General features: G+C 41.4%; 1 protein-coding gene across 2 annotated transcripts in view; it reads right to left on the reverse strand.

Annotated features, from left to right (window-relative positions):
• CSF3R (colony stimulating factor 3 receptor) overlaps positions 1 to 4,931 on the reverse strand; it is a 71,128-nt gene extending 66,197 nt beyond the window's left edge. For both annotated transcript variants that reach the window (XM_066592039.1, XM_066592032.1), the window contains exon 1: positions 4,801 to 4,931. The gene's annotated coding sequence lies outside the window, so the exon portion shown is untranslated. The remainder of the gene's footprint in view (positions 1 to 4,800) is intronic.
• Positions 4,932 to 8,967: the final 4,036 nt, after the last annotated feature.

Consider the following 8,967-nt stretch of genomic DNA (forward strand, 5'->3'; position numbering starts at 1 on the left):
ATGAAACCTTTATTTTCCTATTTAGGACCTAAAGAATGGTCATGCCAAATATCACGTTTGTACAACACCGGGAAGTTACATAACATAGGGGGTCACTTACTTTTGCATCTAGCATTGAATAATCAAGTTGTGACCACTTTACTGTTCATATTTAAGACCCATAGAATGGTCATGCCAAATTTCAAGTTTGTACGACACTGGAAACGTACAGAATTAGATTAGGTGCATTACATAGGATGCACTTAGCATTGAATAATCAAGTTGTGACCCCTTTACTTTCCTATTTGTACTGCAATCACTAACTGTCAGATTTCCTGGATTGTATAGTAGGACTGGTTTTATCCAGTGGATGGCTGCTCATCCAATGTGATCTGGTTCATTTTTCGCTCTGCACATCAAATTTAATTACATTCTCTTTGTTGTTGAAAAGAACTAAGATAATTAGAAAGAGACATTGATATGGGGACAGGACTATATACCGCAGCACTTTATTGCACATGTCTACAAGCGAAATTTAAGAAAGATAGTAGAAATGGTTTGCCAGATTCAAATTCACATTGATAGAAAAATCATTCCTTGAAGTGAATGTGTCATCTGAAAATGAGCTATAGTTTAAGTGAAAGAGCACTTCTCACTAGGATCCATTTTATTTGCTTTTCAATTAAATCAAAGTAAAACCTTTTAAAATATATGTCATTCATTTTTTTTAAAGCAACGATGCTGCACACCTCAATGTGCAGTGCTTGAGTCTGTGCAGGACTCAAGCACAAACTTCCAGGTTTTAGTTTTGCTATTCACAGTGCCTCTTCACAAGCCCCCATGACAGCATGTGATCCCACTAGGCGAGATTGGTAACTTCTGGGTTAAAGCAGATGTTACGTCTCTCCTATCCAGAATCCCAAAGTGTACATCCTTCTCCTCCTTCTTTCTAAAACTCATCATGGAGAAAACAAAACTCATCATATTTCCTCCATTTCACTCAACACCTCCACTAGACTAAGTATCAATGATTCCATACTTTCATCAGTCTTACAAGTCTATTGTCCCGATAAAACACTTGACCTCCACTCTCCTTCAAACCGCACATACAAGCCTCCAGCCTCCTCCAGCTCAAAAACATCTGTCAGATACACTCTATTCTCAACCATGAATCAACAAAAATGTGAGTGTGTGCCCTCATCATCTAGACTTAATGTAACGTTCCTCTCTGCAGCCTCCCATCCAAAGCAATTGCACCTTTCTAATCTATCCTCAACTCTGCCGCATGAATAATCCATCTATACACATTACTCTCCTGCGTCTGGGTAGACAAGGCTGGGTAACAGAACAAATATAAACAGTGTGGACAGCACACATTAGAGTTTTTTGAATGCACATAAAATTTATTTGGACAGTCCAGATGTTCACATAAGGCAATGTTTTGGGCTCAAATGCCCTTTATCAAGTATATAAGGAAACTTGAAGTATTAGGGGTTATAGGTAACAGAATTCAGCCTGGCTATTGCTACCATCCAGAAGTGAATCAAACAATCAGATACAGTCCTGTGATCTGGTATGAAAAGGGAGACCTCAGTCCAAATAAATTTTATGTGCATTCAAAAAACCACAATGTGTGCTGTCCAAACCGTTTATTTTTTATATCGATAGAGTCTGGGATGGAGGGACTCTGGGACATTGCACCACATTCGATCTGAATGAGGGAGTGCTACCAAACGCAGTTTTAGCAATTGGGTAAAAGAAGATGACCTGGTTTAGCAGTTTACAGGACCAGAATTAGGAAGAACTGCATTGATACTCAGACAAGGCATGACTGAAGTCCCAGAGTCTAAATAAAGTAGGGACTGAATTGATAAGAAACCACTGTGGAGACAGAGACCAAAGCCGAGGAAGAATGAATTATCTAATCGCTATAATGGACAATAGCACATTATCAAGAAATGCGTGTAGGATCATATAATGTTCTGGTTGAGACCCTAAAGGCATGCAAGGAAGTCCCAGCAACATGGCACAAGCTCCGCATAGATAGAGACGGATGGCGCCAAAAAAGAAAGCAGGAAGCAGCTATATGATTGAGTATGTGACATCTGGTACCATATCTATGTAGTTAGCTTAGTTTTGGTGCTGTATCTATGGAGTAAGCTTGGTTCTGCTACCATATCTATGCAGTAGCTCTGTTCTGGTGCTGTATTTGTGTATTAAGCTTGGTTCTGCTATTATATCTATGCAATAAGCTAGTGCTACAAGTGGCCCCTCTTGTCTTCTGCATCCCCCGCTCGGAGCGCAAAATGATCACTCAACGTTTGAGCGATCATCTTGCACTGTAAAGGCACACAGAGATTATTGCTCAAAAGACATCTTTTGAGCGATAATCGTTGTGTCTAAACCAGGCTTAAGAGAGCAGGAACTCTACATATGGCACTCAGGAAACCACCTCAGTGCAAGTCAACACTTCCCGTACTAAACAAACTTTGGTAATAGTATGCAGTAAATAAATATTTCTGTAATGGGATAAGAAGTTGAGGCATTGATTGACAGGGGGCAGGGCTTTTGATGGTTTACTAAAAATGTAATGTATACTTATAAAGCATTTCCTGTTCACACGTTAATGCATTTTAACATTCTTGGTCAAATATTTAAAGCTATCTCCTAAAATTAGTGGATTTGATGACAAACAACATTTACAGTATGTGCATACCGCAAAGTACTGAACAGCTCAATGGCTTTTAACATGTGAACACTAGTTCTGGATAGTGCCTTTCTAGCTGTAGCGATGCTATATGTGCTGCTATTGTGGAGCAAGAATGTGGGGTAGTAATTTACAGAGGCCCACATAGCAGCGCCACATCGGATAATTCATTATCAGCTACTAATAATGAAATGACTATATAGCTATAAACATGGACTCAACATGCCTCTGGAGGTAAACGACTGTTGGACGATAGAGCTGAGCGCAGACTTGTAAATGAGCATAGAAGAGTTCATCAAATAACAGATAGTGTGAACAGATAGGGACAGATCTCATCTGCTCAGTGTACATTCTATGTATAGGTAAGGACAACAAATGATCCAACACGAAATTTAGTATGTGTTTATAATAAGCTGACCACCAAGACCCACATAGTAACTTGTGAGCAACCAGATGGGACTAAGCAACAATTAATTTACAAAAAGGAAAGTCTATACAACCTGCGACTTCTATAGTATGTCTTCTATGTACAAAGGAAAAAAGTTCGGTAGAACCACAAACAGCTGGGAAGCCACATAGAGGGGGCATAAGAACCACTGGTTGGGGAACAGGTCAACAGTTTAACCAAATTATTTGTCAATAAGGCTACATTCACATGGACAAGCACTATATCGGGCCAAGAAACCTGGCCCAATATCGCACTTGTCAACGCGCCTTTTACCTGCGGAAGCAATGCATTTCTCATGCTAAAATGCCCTGCATCACTTCTGTGAAATTGCGATCCTCCGGCGCTTGTTTAACGCATGTCAGAGGATCGGTAAGTGTTTCCCATTGATTTCAATAGTAAATATCACATCGCACGGCATATGATGTGCTTGACTGTCTCATTGAAAACAATGGGCAATGAGTTCCGAGGAACGGGATAAAAATTGGACATGCAGCGATTTTTTTGCAGAAACGCTGCATTTACAGTGGTTTGCCAGCATTTTGGCTGCTTTTTCAACACAGCTGAAAGTGCAGACAAGGAAGCTAAAAAAAAACAATACTCACCTAGCAGGCGCCGTGCTGGTCCCTCCCTCTGCTCTCTGGAGTTCTGAGCAGGCTTCCGTGCACTTGTCAGCGCCAACCGAGCATCTTTTATTTTTTTAGGTAGTGTAGCTAGGCCTTGCGTTTAGCAAGCTCTATGTGCTAAACGCAAGCCCTAGCTACACTTCCTAAAAACAGCACTACTTATCTAGCAGGCGCCATCCGAGCCCCTCAAAAAAAGCGGTACCAAGTTGTGCCGCGTTTTCAGTAGCGCTGAAACTGCTACCCATTCATTTCAATGAGCGACACACAGCTGAAAACAGTGAAAAATAGAACATACATCGCTTTCAAAGTCCAGCGTTGAAAACACTGTGTTTTGACACTTGTGTGAGCAGCCCCATTGAAATAAATGGGAGGGAGGCCTTAGTCTTATGGGTAACAGTTGCTTTCCCATGATTAGTTAAATATGACAAAGAAAACAAGAAGAATGTTAATATAATTCATCACTTGAAGGGTAGGAAAGTACTACAAAACTGACAGAATTTTTAAAAAATCCCATTTCCCCACATCGCTAACTTTTTAGACTAGCAATAGATCAATTCTATTAGTAGAATTCACTGAGTATTTTTATCATACTGCACCTTAATTACACATGAACTGATCCAGGATGCACATTTGGACATGAATGTAGAATGTTGCTGTATTGTCTGATATTAACTACATCTTTTAACAATGAGTTAATTAATATGTCTAAGTATAACAACATGTCTTAATATGCTCCAAATGTCTTTACCTGGAAGTTCTGTCAACCAGATAGTAATGCAGACACATAACATCTAGAGAACATTTCGTCTTAATTAAAATTGTCACTGATCTAAGATCAGCAGAGTGATTTCCAACCTGTCTTCATGCCATGCGTTCGTGTTTAATTCCTAATACACTCCGTTAAATTTCAACGATGTAAGCACCTGTCTCATGGCAATAATTATAGATAAGGCTGAATTACTGAAGATGAGGAGCAGAATTATTCAGCACAGTCGGTATCTTTATCATTTCTACTACATTTATAGAAAAGTCCTTGTACTTACCAATTGCCTCTTCATCTGCTGTACTCTGTACTCACTCTGGACTTCTCTGTACATGTGACTTATCAGGCAGCACGTTGGCTTTCCTGCCGCTTTGATGAAGCTTGTTACCAGCAGCTGTTCCCAGTGTAATGATGCCGTTACCATCTCTCCAACCCACTGGAAATTGCAAAATACTTCCCTGAACATTAAGCGTACATGACAAAGCATGAGGAGGGGGGAGCCCGCAAAAAAACACTGGTGTGACCACACTTCCAGGTTAAGTTTGCATCAGTTCTACATATATTTATTCTTAATAAATAACACAATTCACATTGTACTGATAATATCTACATCTCTAGAAAGACACACAAGACTTAATCTCTTAAAAACAAGAATGCTATGGTCCAAAACGACCAGACACTTTTTAGAGATTTTATGCATGTGGCGTTCTTTTTTTTCCTAGCCTGACAAAATGATTTTTGCTGTTTTTTAGTGACATTCAGGGCTATTTTTTAATACCTTTTTGGTTGAATTTTTTTTCCAGCTTTTTTTGTTTTATTAAGTGAAATGTGTACAAAAAGTTGAAAAAAAAATTTGTATAGCCTTGTATTACGGGCTGGATATGGTAATGGTTTAGATTGGAATGAGTGGTGGGTCATTTTCTTTTTTTTATACAAATTGTATTTTTATTTTATTCTGTAATTTTGTTTTTACTCATTTTTGTAACGTTTGTTTTTCAACATCTCGTGGGGACCAGAATGTTGAGGCAGCAGAAATGCTCTTGCTCACGACCTGAAGGTTGTGAGTTCAATCCCCACATGGTTCAGGTAGCCATCTCAAGGTTGATTCAACCTTCTGAAGTTGGTAAAATGAGCACCCAGTTGGTGGGGGAAATAAATTACCTGAAAGCGCTGTGGAATACGTTGGCACTATACAAATAACAAGATTTTTTTATTTTATTTTATCTATGTTTCCCATGATGTCATGTATTAGACCTCTGGGGACATTCACAGTGTCTTTAGTTTTTTCTTATTTCACAGTGTTAGCTGGGCACCCATAGCAGCTCAAGTTACAGGAAAAACATTCCCCTACAATGATATTAATCACTGTAATAGCTAGTCTGGGGTCTGCTAAGACCCTGCAGCTTTGACATGTTGGGGGTTCCATATAGGAAACAGCATTACTGCTTCCTCCATTTTCCACATAGCGCTCATTGAGTGCCATGTAGCCTATAGAAGAGAAGGCAGAAGCACTCAAAAACTGTTTCTGTCCTCTCCTTTGAGTTTCTGTCCTCTCAGAGAGCTGAGAACCTGACCTGCTTTTACTAGATTAAATGAGCCGAAGCTTCAGGCCCCCTTTACATGAGCCTATGCGTATTTGCGTGTGCTTGAGTGCAGCATATGTGCGGAATGAACAATGCTTATTTGCTCACGCATCAGCGTATCTCACTGTTCTTTTGCATGCGGCAAACAATATTGCTCCGATTTAAATGGCTAATAAACCTAATTCGTCCCAGATTTGTTCTTTTTCCTGTGAATTACAGTGTTTCATGCATCTCCCAGCGTTTTTTTGCATGTATTTTCACATCCTCATTGACTTCTATCGGGACCTCTGGTGTGCAAATGTGCAGGAAAATAGAACATCTTGCGTTTTTTTTTTTTTTGCACGACCAATATGAGCAGGAAAAATATGCACATGTCAAAGAACCCATTCAAATCAATGGGTTCTAATTACTGCGTATTGCAAGCACAAATTTTGCGTGCACGAATACGCCTACGTGAAGGTGGCCTTAAACCTGCATCAGATTTTTACTATGGCGCGGGGTTAAACCCAGGACCAAACGCCATATATTTATGGCGCCTGGTCCTTAAGTGGTTAATATAGGTGAAACACTATAAAATAAAACATTGCTATTAAAAACTTTCACTTTGTCTTTTAGTGAAAGTGTAAGAATAGGTTCTCACCATGCAGTAACTGCATGTGGCTAAACCCTGCCCACCCATGGCAGTCAATGGCCAGATTTTTTCAGTACGAAGTCAGTATTATTGGCAAAATCTGCAGCTATTGGCTGCTGCTTGGTTGGTAGAATTTTAACCGCTTGTGGCTTACAGCATTGCGCAACTGCCCCATTACCTCTAAGATCTCCCATAACAAAATTCCAGTTACCGGATGCTACCATATGATCCTAGACTGTCTGGGTGATTACATATGTGAGATAAAGTAGTAATTAAGGTGTAATCCAGGTGCAGAATGCTCAAGTGAGCCTCTTCCCAACCTGAAATGACTGCTTTGAAGACACAATAGCATTACATTTATTAGGGGTTGTCCCGCGCCGAAACGGTTTTTTTTTTATCAACCCCCCCCCCCCCCGTTCGGCGCGAGACAACCCCGATGCAGGGGTTAAAAAAGAACACCGGAGAGTGCTTACCTGAATCCCCGCGCTCCGGTGACTTCTTACTTACCTGCTGAAGATGGCCGCCGGGATCCTCTCCCTCGGTGGACCGCAGGGCTTCTGTGCGGTCCATTGCCGATTCCAGCCTCCTGATTGGCTGGAATCGGCACGGGGCGGAGCTACACAGAGCTACACGGAGCCCCATTGAGAAAAGAAGAAGACCCGGACTGCGCAAGCGCGTCTAATTTGGCCATTAGGCGGCGAAAATTAGACGGCACCATGGAAACAAGGACGCCAGCAACGGAGCAGGTAAGTGAATAACTTCTTATAACTTCTGTATGGCTCATAATTAATGCACAATGTACATTACAAAGTGCATTAATATGGCCATACAGAAGTGTATAGACCCACTTGCTGCCGCGGGACAACCCCTTTAACTTCACAAATGGAGATTTGATGTTTGGTTTTGAATCCCTGCCGCAGGACTACATAGAGCCTCACAATTTGATGACTATGACTTGTGCTCCACTTCCGATACTATGTAAGTGAATATTTGTGTCGCCATCTGATTCTTACTGACTGACAGCAGGTGGCGATGTAGACATAACTGAGGAGAGAGGATGAGGCGCCAGTCATCAATGGGCTGCTCTGTAGTGTGGGGTGAAGGGACTGGTAAGAGACTGCCAGTCTGTCGGTGGAATGCCACAGCTAGAAACGCAGGCCAGAGACCAGGTAAGACTAAAGTAACAAGGGACCAGGATAGTAGCATATATTGGGGATATGCCTTTAAAATTTGGGATGAGAATAGCCCTTTATAATTATCTACTTCCCTTAGATTTAGCTGCAGCCTCTCTACATAGATGAATCATGCAAGTAACAAAATTTACTTATTAAAGTGAAAAAGAATTATTGTATGCTTTGTGAAACATATATTCTATGTGACAGGATTATATTAATTTATGAGCACCTGGCACCCATGAAAATACGTCCTTAGGCTGGATTCACACGAACATATATCGGCTGGGTTTTCATGCCGAGCCGATATACGTCGTCCTCATCTGCAGGGGGAGGAGGCTGGAAGAGCCAGGAGCAATAACTGAGCTCCCACCCCCTCTCCGCCTCCTCTCCACCCCCTCTCCGTCCCTCTGCACTATTTGCAATGAAAGGAGGCGGGATGGGGCAGGGCTAAGTTCCCCGAATTAGCCCCGCCCGTCCCGCCTCTCCTTATTGCAAATAATGCAGAGGGGTGGAGAGGAGGCAGGGAGGGGGCGGGAGCTCAGAGCACTGCTCCTGGCTCTTCCAGCCCCCCCCTGCAGAGAGGGACGATGTATATTGGCTTGGCGTGAAAACCGAGCTGATATACGTTCGTGTGAATCCAGCCTTATCATGTGAGATGCCTAAAATTGGTGTATAGGTTTTGGAGTGGGGTGTAGTTTTTTTGGGCAGTGGATGTCTTTTTATTTTTTTTACTTTTTAAATTCATTTTCACTTTCTCATCTTAATTAATTTTGTTTAGCTTTTTTTACATTTCACCATATTTATTTTTCACCACAGAGTTAAAAGGGAACACATTATCTATGTGTTCCCTGCTGTGCCCACATACAGATCACTGATGTGATAATCACTGAATGGTAGCAGCCCATTAAATCACTGTTATCTTTCATCTGTATGCATGCCTCCATGGATTCCCTGCACAGGGAATACCTGTGAGGTCAATACTAACACAGGACAGCAGGAGCGCACGGACCGTCAAATATAGCATGTCAGTTATTGAGTTTCAGGAACAAGGAGAGTCC

The sequence above is a fragment of the Eleutherodactylus coqui genome, chromosome 1 (assembly GCF_035609145.1).
Source record: "Eleutherodactylus coqui strain aEleCoq1 chromosome 1, aEleCoq1.hap1, whole genome shotgun sequence".
Classification (NCBI taxonomy): domain Eukaryota; kingdom Metazoa; phylum Chordata; class Amphibia; order Anura; family Eleutherodactylidae; genus Eleutherodactylus; species Eleutherodactylus coqui.